General features: G+C 44.5%; 1 long non-coding RNA gene across 1 annotated transcript; it reads right to left on the reverse strand.

The window, feature by feature from the left end:
- Window positions 1-7,677: 7,677 nt before the first annotated feature.
- LOC146775875 (uncharacterized) lies at window positions 7,678-8,406 on the reverse strand. The gene is made up of 2 exons (XR_014972293.1): window positions 8,276-8,406; window positions 7,678-7,885 (listed from the first exon to the last, which is right to left on the reverse strand). It is a non-coding gene; the product is annotated as an uncharacterized LOC146775875 (long non-coding RNA).
- Between the last annotated feature and the right edge of the window lie 391 nt (window positions 8,407-8,797).

Genomic DNA, 8,797 nt, shown 5'->3' on the forward strand with positions numbered 1-8,797 from the left:
TGCACGCGCAAGTGAACGCAAGCTTGAGGCCAGCAAAAGCCTCTATTAGCACTTTCGAAAGCCACTCACTAAAATTCTCGCAGAGCAGCGCATACGCAAGCCTAAAAATGCTGTGAGTTCACATTCAGAAGCATGGTAGCAGAGCTCTGCTCAGGTACTGGTGAAATGCTAATACAAGTATCAAGATAGGGAGAGGAGTTGGCCTAACGACTATGGGCGATGGACCTCGAATCTGGGGAACTGGGTTTGAGTCTCGGCATTGACGCTGAAAATCCTGTGATTCTGGGCAAATCACTTAATCTCCCCATGCCTCACAAAAATGAATGTGTCCTCATGTAACGCAACTGGTGCTATATAAAGCGCTCTCATACCCAATAACTTTGGGTCAGGTTTGCGTATATAAAACTCAGAAAATTAAAAAAACATGGCCTATGGATGCAAAGTTTACAAATTAGTGATGTAGCGAAGTTTTACAGAACTAAACAAGGACTTTGAAAAAAACATTGCACTTCCCCTGAGGTATGAGGCCACAGTGTTGCCCCTCTCAATGTGTGCACTAGGTTTAGAAATATTGTACGTACCTTTAAGAATGACGAATGCGGTGTGAACAAATCACAGCGACAGAAACACTGCTGATGAACAACAAATCACTGCATCAACAGAAGGCACATTTTCCTAATTGTTTTACAAGTGAATCTAAAGAATAGAATCTTCGACATTTCAATGTTCAAAACATATGTTTGCAAAACAGAGGATAGTAGAGTGCCATATGAAAGAAGAAAGCATTGTACCACTTATTTGATTTCCAGAAATGCATCCCATCCACTTTTAAAAGCTTTGAGGCGCACAGCAGCCACCAAGGAAACCTGCATCTTAAAAGGCCCAGAAGGGACTGCACACAGGGTGGCCCTAAGCCGGTAAGTTGCAGATGGTAACTTTAGCATCCCCATGTTCCCTTGCAGCTTCTAGGCAAGTCTGATAATGCGTGTGTGGGGGGGCCTGTGTTCCTCCACCTTCCCGTAGAGGGCCCCAGGTAGTCTCTAACTGACTGATGCAGACCTCCCAAGCAACAATTCAATTTCTGACCCTTTGTTGCAGCTACGCTAGGAAGAAAAGCCCACATTAAAAAACGGCTAAGCTCGCGGGGGGGGGGGTGTTGTGGTAGGAGGTACTTGGAAGTTCTCTGTATTAAATAAAGAAGCAACTGGGAAACAGAGTTTGAGTCGCAGCGTCATATCTCCTGTTTGTACTAAACAAATAAATTAACAATGGTGATGCCTAAATGCTGATCTGGCAATGGCTGAGTTTCCTTGCAATGAAGTGTTCAGGATCGGTTGGAAGCACGATGGAAGGGAAATGCTGCGTTTGTGTTTGGAGTGTGGGGGAGGGCAGCAGCAGACTTGGCAATGAGCTTCTGGTATTGTAACAGCATTGTTTGGGCTCCAGCCGTGAGTCCGACTTCTTGGTGGCCATGGTGGAGCAGGGAGCCCCTGGGAGAGGAGGTCGGACAAAGAAGCAAATGCTGCTGGAAGAAGTAGGAAGCATTGAGCAGCGAGCGTGGCGCGAGCTGAAGAAATGAAACGCAGCCATGACCTGAACGCAAGCCGATGCAAACAAAAGAGTGCTTCACAAAGTGTAGTAACACATGAAGAGTAAGAGCGCATATAACAGGGGAAGTCTTCATGGGAGATTACAACAGTAAACAAGAATTTGCAATGCAATAGGTCTCCCATTACTGGAAGTTTGAGCTGTTGGCGTTGCAAATAATAACGTTTATTCGATTTTTTTGTTTTCAAACCAATGCTAGAGAGTAGTAAGTGAATGAGGGTGTACAAATTGGTCTATAGGAAGAAGTAATAGGACTCTGCTAGGGTAAGGAAGAAGTGGAGAATAACAACAGATTAAATTAATAAACTATCACTGGACAGTAATTGTACAGCACTAATGTGTGTATATTCAAGGGCAATTTTGTTAGATAAGGTTCACCTACTACGTCTAGTTCTAGTGATCAGTAGCGGCCAGCATGGCTCAAGGGTGGTGAGGCAGGCGCAGGGGGGGGAGTCGCGCGGGTTGGGGGGGTCATATTTTTTTTGTTTGTTTTTAAATTACCTTTACGCCGGGTTCTGCGTCTTCACTGCTCTTGCTCTCCTGCCTCCGACAGAAACAGGAAGCAGGCAGCCAGGCTCCCTCCCCCAAGCCAATCACAACGTTGCATGCAGCGTTGTGATTTTTCTGGAGTGCTGACACGGCGCTCAGCCAGGGGCTAGAGGGGTGTGCATGTTCTCCATGCAGGCTGCAATGTAGTTTGGGTGGCCCAAGAGGGCCAACCAAACAGTCTCCTCCCCTGCCCTGCTTGGAGAGCAGAGCAGCACCACCCGCCTGCCCACCTGCCTGCCTGCAAGGCAGCAGAAACATAAAATGGAAATGGTAATAACTAAAAGTTTTTACCATTTTATGTTTTGGCTTCTTGCACTGCTAGAAAGCAGTGGGGCGACCCTCCTCCGCCATAGCGAAGGAGCCGCCCTGCTAATGATTAGTAAGTGAACAGGGATGTAGAAGTTGGGGTATTGAAAGGTGAAATGGGACTATGCTGGGAATAGGAAGAGAAAGAGGATAAAGCCAGTTTAAAACAATTAATCCTTCAAAGGGCATTAAGAGCTTAATAGCAGCGAGAAGAATCAATCCAATAATAATTTTAAGTAAAGCTCACTTACTACTTCCGGTTGGAGGCATACTTTATGACAGCGACCTGCGCTGCTGGATGAGGTAACTAGTAGAACAAGAGCATTAAAGGGGGCATGACAAACAATATCACACATGTGAGTATTTCTTGGGTGACAATTGTGGCTTGATCCAAATCTGTGGTGCGGAAACTATTACCTCTCTGCACTCCACGCTTCAAGATAATGCCCCACTGTTGTATTTCATGTACTCCTGTTATTACAAAAGCTTGTTCACAGCACTCTAAAATTGTCCCACGCAGTGCTTCTTGTGCTAAAATATGCAGACGCTTTGTACTGCACCCTGAAACTACTTAATAACATGTGAGCTACTCTTGCTGTTACACCTTTGCTGTGTCCTACTCAAAACTACTATTATTCCTGATATGCTAATGTTACCCCTCTATATTTAATAAAAACACACACATACAGAAAAAAAATAAGAATGTTTTTTACCTAAGTGCAGGCACAGTGACACAAACGGCATGAGGTATGGCCCTGCGCTTCCTGGCAGAAATCTCCGAGCCCACAGCAGGCAAGGAGATTGAAGCTGGCAAGATTATTCATTTTGGAAAGGGCTGCAGCATGGACACGCTGCATTTTGGAAAGAGCTGGGACATGCTTTAGCGAAGAACGGAGGCTCCCTCCCTGAAAGCGGCTGATAATCAATACTGAGAAAGGTGCGAGAGCAGAGAAAGAATTAGGGCAGTTTCGAGGGACCCATTAAAGTGGCAATGTCAATTATGTTGTTGTGGGACTCAGACCTTCTTCACAAAGTCCGTCTGGCAAAATAAAACTGTCCTCCCTCCAAGGATACTCACTTAAACAAAACAGATATATAAATGTCACCGAAAGACACGCTGTACAAAAGAACAGAGGGAAAGACAACGTAGTGCACTGATGGAAAACATATGGCCCACAGTGAAAGAATTCATGTACTAGGGTCAGTCTCCAGGGCGGAACAAAAGGAGGGACAACTAAGTGTACTTACCAATAATAAGCCAGCATTTCTAAAGGGCAGGAAGAGGAACCAATGAAAAGGTGGTCGTTTTTGGAAGCCCATATCCTAGTTACTACATGTCTCTAAGACAGCGCATGCACTGCCTAGGCGAGACCTAAAAAGGAGGGACTTCTAAGCAAATTAACCAACAAAAAACAGACGAAAAACAGTCAAAGGAGCCAATTAAAAAGATGGGCAGTGCTTAAAGCCCATATTGAAGATACAGCATGTCTCGAAGAGACAGCACATGTGCAGCCTATGTGATACCTAAAAAGGGTGCCTAGAGCAGGTGGTCTACAAACTGTGAGAGGAGCCACGTGACCTGAGGACACAGAAAATGTGGTGAAAGAGAAAAGCTGTGGTTAATTTATGTAGCTGGCTGCATGTGGTTGGCACCAGCTTTCATTTTTGGAGACTGGCACTTTTTTACTCATAAAACTTTTACATAAAACAAGAAAGAGAATTGAAAAGCAATGGGAGGAGATAGAAAAAAATAACAAAGGGAGAAAAGAGCAATGAAAAAGAATTTACAAGAATGAGATAAAGCGTTGGGTGATGGTAGAAAGAGGAATGAGGAAGAATCAAGACTAAGCAGCCTTGGTATTCAGTAGCCTTGACATGCTGCAGCACTGGCCCCTGGCTCCTAACAAAAAAGTGGGGCTCCTGTACTTATTTTAACAAATAGGGTGTTCAAGACACATGCATCTTTAAAAGCCCATTCCTCACCTCCCTAGTTGTCAAGTTCCAAAAGATGGTGCAAACTATCACTCAAAATGGATAAACGTTGAAATGATTCTAAATTCTTCTATATTCTTGCCATTTTATATCATTCAGGTATTCATGATGCGTTAAATTGTCATAAAGGCCAGGAAATGATGCTGCAGGAGAGCCAATTATTTTGTGTTATATTACTTCACACCATGAATTAACATTTACCTTGTCCCACTCATCCTTCACAAATTGGGGCCAACGGCAAAAAACAGTGGCATGAGTGTGAGGTGCCTAATGCATCTGATGCATGGAAAAAAAACTATTCCCAGGGCCAACTGGAATTTAGAAAAGCAGGCTTGGTTCCATACATCCCACATGCTAGCACTAGAAAATATGCGTCAAAAGATTGGGGCAAGGGCTCTGGTGGAACCAGTGTGCCCCTCATGCATGCTCTGCCATCTCTTAGCACTTACTACACCTTCGCGTGGGGCACTGACCACTTGCCTACATGGGTAGCATGCTACACCATGTAGGGTGTGTAACTGGAATCGTGTTGCCCTTGTTTTGATTCAATGTGGGAAATCTTTCCATGCCGTGCGTGATGCCCACTGAGTTTAGATTATCATGTTTGGGCACACCACGTTTCGCAGTGTGATGGATGAAGACGTTTGAGAGCGAGGTGCCCAGTACTCACTCATTCACTCCATTACTCCCTCACTCAGACATCCCTCATGGTCACATATCCAGTAGGCGCAGCACAGACTCTGCAAACAAGAGGCCTCTCAGTAGACTGACATTTAGCCCCATTGAGACCTGGGCTCACCCTACTGCCTTTTTAGCGATGTCGACAGCAATTGTAGTGTAATAAAATAAAGGCGTATGCGTCTGGTCTGTGGCAATAATCCCAACATGAGCTTGAGAACAGCCTAGAGTGCAACTCATGTTTGTACAGCACCATAGCCACAGGCCCACGCTCTCTAAGATGCTACATTAGCTAGTGGAATCCAGGCCAAGGGCCGACCTTGAGAGCACTCACAGATTGGGGCTTCCTTCATCTCATCCCAGTCAGCCTCAACGCAGAGGGCTTCAGTGGTAGCGGATGTGTCAAGAGGTATTTACCTTTGAGCAGTTGGAGACCTCTGATCTGTAGTAATAGAAGAGGTCTAGCTTTATTTCTGCCTTTGAAAGTCACACATAGAATCCATTGAGGACCGACCCACCAATTGCACAACACTCTGCTGGTCACCAACTACCCCACCTGCTCATCATCAACCCCGCTAGCTAGCACTCTGCGGCAGCCGGAAGGCGACACTGAGCCCCTCAACAAACACCCCAAACTAAATGCATTAATAAGTGAATGTCGGAGCTGCATACCTATAAACACAGCCTCTACCGGTAACCCACTTGCACTCTTGTGATCTTAGCTACACTTTTGTCCAAGATATTTAGACAATGATTAGCACACTTTCCATCTATGTAAGCAATACAATGCATGTCAGCGGTCTATCCACTCTCCCAAAAATGTGTAATTTAAGGTTTCCGTTTCCTCACACCTATAGCCGACCTGAGGCTGTGTAGGACAAGCATTCTGCTGAAAACAAGCCAATTGCTTGACGTTTCTGCAGCGTGCTTTTGGTTATGCCAAGACTTGTTTGTGTACTGTGGGTCAACCACAGACAAATACACATGAAAAAAGGATTCTTGTAACTGCGTGCTCCACAGTGCTGTGCGGCTGCTCACCGTCTTTAAAATAGTCACTCATGCACCTCACTGGAAAAGGATGCCCAAAGAATCAAAAGTAAAACTATGGCACTGCAATGCTGCTGTGGGGTGGGCCAAGATATGATTGACAAAGTCTCAAGCCAATGGAGGCAGGTTCTGTGGCAAAAGAAGCCAATGGCCGAAAGAAGCTGACCCAAAGCTCAGATAGAATGCGGTGTTTGTCATGACTGTAGCAAATACCAAATACACATGAACCCTAATGAAATACAGGAGCCATAAATAATAGATGTGCAAGAAAATTAGTAGGGCTGTAGCTATCTATCCTGAGTTCTGGACAGGGACCTTTTTGTTTATACTACAATGGGACACATAGTTCATAGGAGGTAATCCATGTCCTAATGGGTGTTTGGAATCACAAATCAACATTCTAGATAACACTATCATGTACCATTGACTACCAAAGAGAGATACCAACTGATGGTTGTATCAGCCTCAGTGTAGCTATTATAGCGACAATGACCAATGGTAACCAAAGGAACAGCTCATGTACCATTGACTACCAAAGAGAGATACCAACTGATGGTTGTATCAGCCTCAGTGTAGCTATTATAGCGACAATGACCAATGGTAACCAAAGGAACAGCTCATGTACCATTGACTACCAAAGAGAGATACCAACTGATGGTTGTATCAGCCTCAGTGTAGCTATTACAGCGACAATGACCAATGGTAACCAAAGGAACAGCTCATGTACCATTGACTACCAAAGAGAGATGCCAACTGATGGTTGTATCAGCCTCAGTGTAGCTATTATAGCGACAATGACCAATGATAACCACAGGAACAGCAACCTCTTGCTCAAGTCATTCTTTTGGCTGTGTAGAGATTTCCTAAAGACATTTTATCACAGTTCTGGAGGCATGCTTCCTTTTGTTCTCCAATACCCTCAAAGGTGAAAATGGTTTAAATAAATTCATCCTTTGAGGTATTCAACCTATACATCAGTGTATTCCATATTGCTTCATTGTGTCTCCACTTGTTTCGTCTATTGATATATTTATTTGAATAAAACTGAAACAGAGGACCACCTAGAACATTTCTAACCCAGTGACCACAGTACTTTTGCCATTTTCCTTCTTTGAGAATCTTGGACAGTGACATATCTGACCTCACAATGAAATCCACTTGTCTGCAAAGCCCCATGACCCCAACTTACAGGCTTGAGAAAACATTCAGGTGTGCAATGGTCTCAGGGCCCGGTTCTTGTCTCACTTTAGACTATATACATTTGGTCAATACGGATATATGTTGAGTGCATTTATACTTCAGAAATATGCTGACGATCTGGCCCTCTGCGTCTTGGTTGCAAACTCGTGCATGGTGCCAATTTTATTGTTTTTTGGAACATAAGAGCTATTTGGATGAACCACAATCTATCACTGTGCAGGTCCTCCAACCAGTGCACTGTACTGCCCCCGATTAGAATCAGTGCCCAAATTTGTAAGACAAAAAGAAGCAGTGTCATACATTTTGCAATTTAGTTTATTTTGCTACTACTTTTCCTGCCGAAGCTATTGATCAATGCTGTAGATGTTTTCTGGATCTGATTGTGTTTTATCAAAATCACTCTGGAAGATCAAAGATTGGAAGTTCGAGGACCCAGGCAGCACGGCAACAGGAAGAGTCAAGATGGGAGTCTAGTGTCTCCTGCGACGACGACGACGAGGAACATCTGAAAGTATAGAAAGAAAATTACTTCTCTGCCAAGATGCGACCCACTGACAGATAGCTAGGTTGCAATAAATGTAAGTCACCTGTACATCTTAAGAGTGAAAAACATTACTGCCCGGCGCCCATAAGAATCTCAATTTTTGAAACACAATTGTATTTATAAGTATGGCTAATAAAAGGGTAGGTTTAACACTAAGACATGTTATGCTGAATAGTCTTTTTGGGAAATTAGGACCTGTCAAACCAGTTTCAAAAACATCACGGTATGAAAGAAATGGAGAACCTAGGTTAACACATGGAGAACCGAGGTTAAAATGAACCACAAATATTTAAATTTCAGCAACTTCATTGTCAGAAAAATATGGGGTGAAAAGCTCAAAGAGACACTCACCAGTTTCGCTCATTCTACCATATCTTCTGCGCCTGCGGGGAGACCTTGCCCTTCGCCTTCTGCGTACACTTCTGCCCCTGCTCCTCGCTCTTCGAGATGCCATGTCTTGTTCTTATCCTTTCAGTCCCAGGAGCAGGTGCCTTATGCTGAGGGGCAGTTTCAACCTCACATATATAGCAGTGCCGATTGTGACATCACCTGACTATGTTGCCACCCTGTCATTTGACTCAAGTATCTGCTGTGTCACTTGAAGCCTCTGGGCTCTCAGCCTACCCGTGCATCGCCTTTCCGACCATCAGTTCACCTGCAGGCTGTGTAGAGGTAGTTGCCTCAGGGTCGGCTTTAACACTGGTGGCGCCCTGTGCGATAATGTTTGCTGGCGCAGCTCCCAATGACAACCTCTGCCACGGATTCCCTCACCACCGCCCTTTAACAGTGCCCCTCAAGTCTCCAGAACCACTGTTTCTCGGATTCATTTCGTTTTATAGCACCACTCATACCAGTGTAAGGTGTCAGAGCACT

This window comes from Triturus cristatus, chromosome 12 (genome assembly GCF_964204655.1).
Source record: "Triturus cristatus chromosome 12, aTriCri1.1, whole genome shotgun sequence".
NCBI classification, from domain to species: Eukaryota; Metazoa; Chordata; class Amphibia; order Caudata; family Salamandridae; genus Triturus; species Triturus cristatus.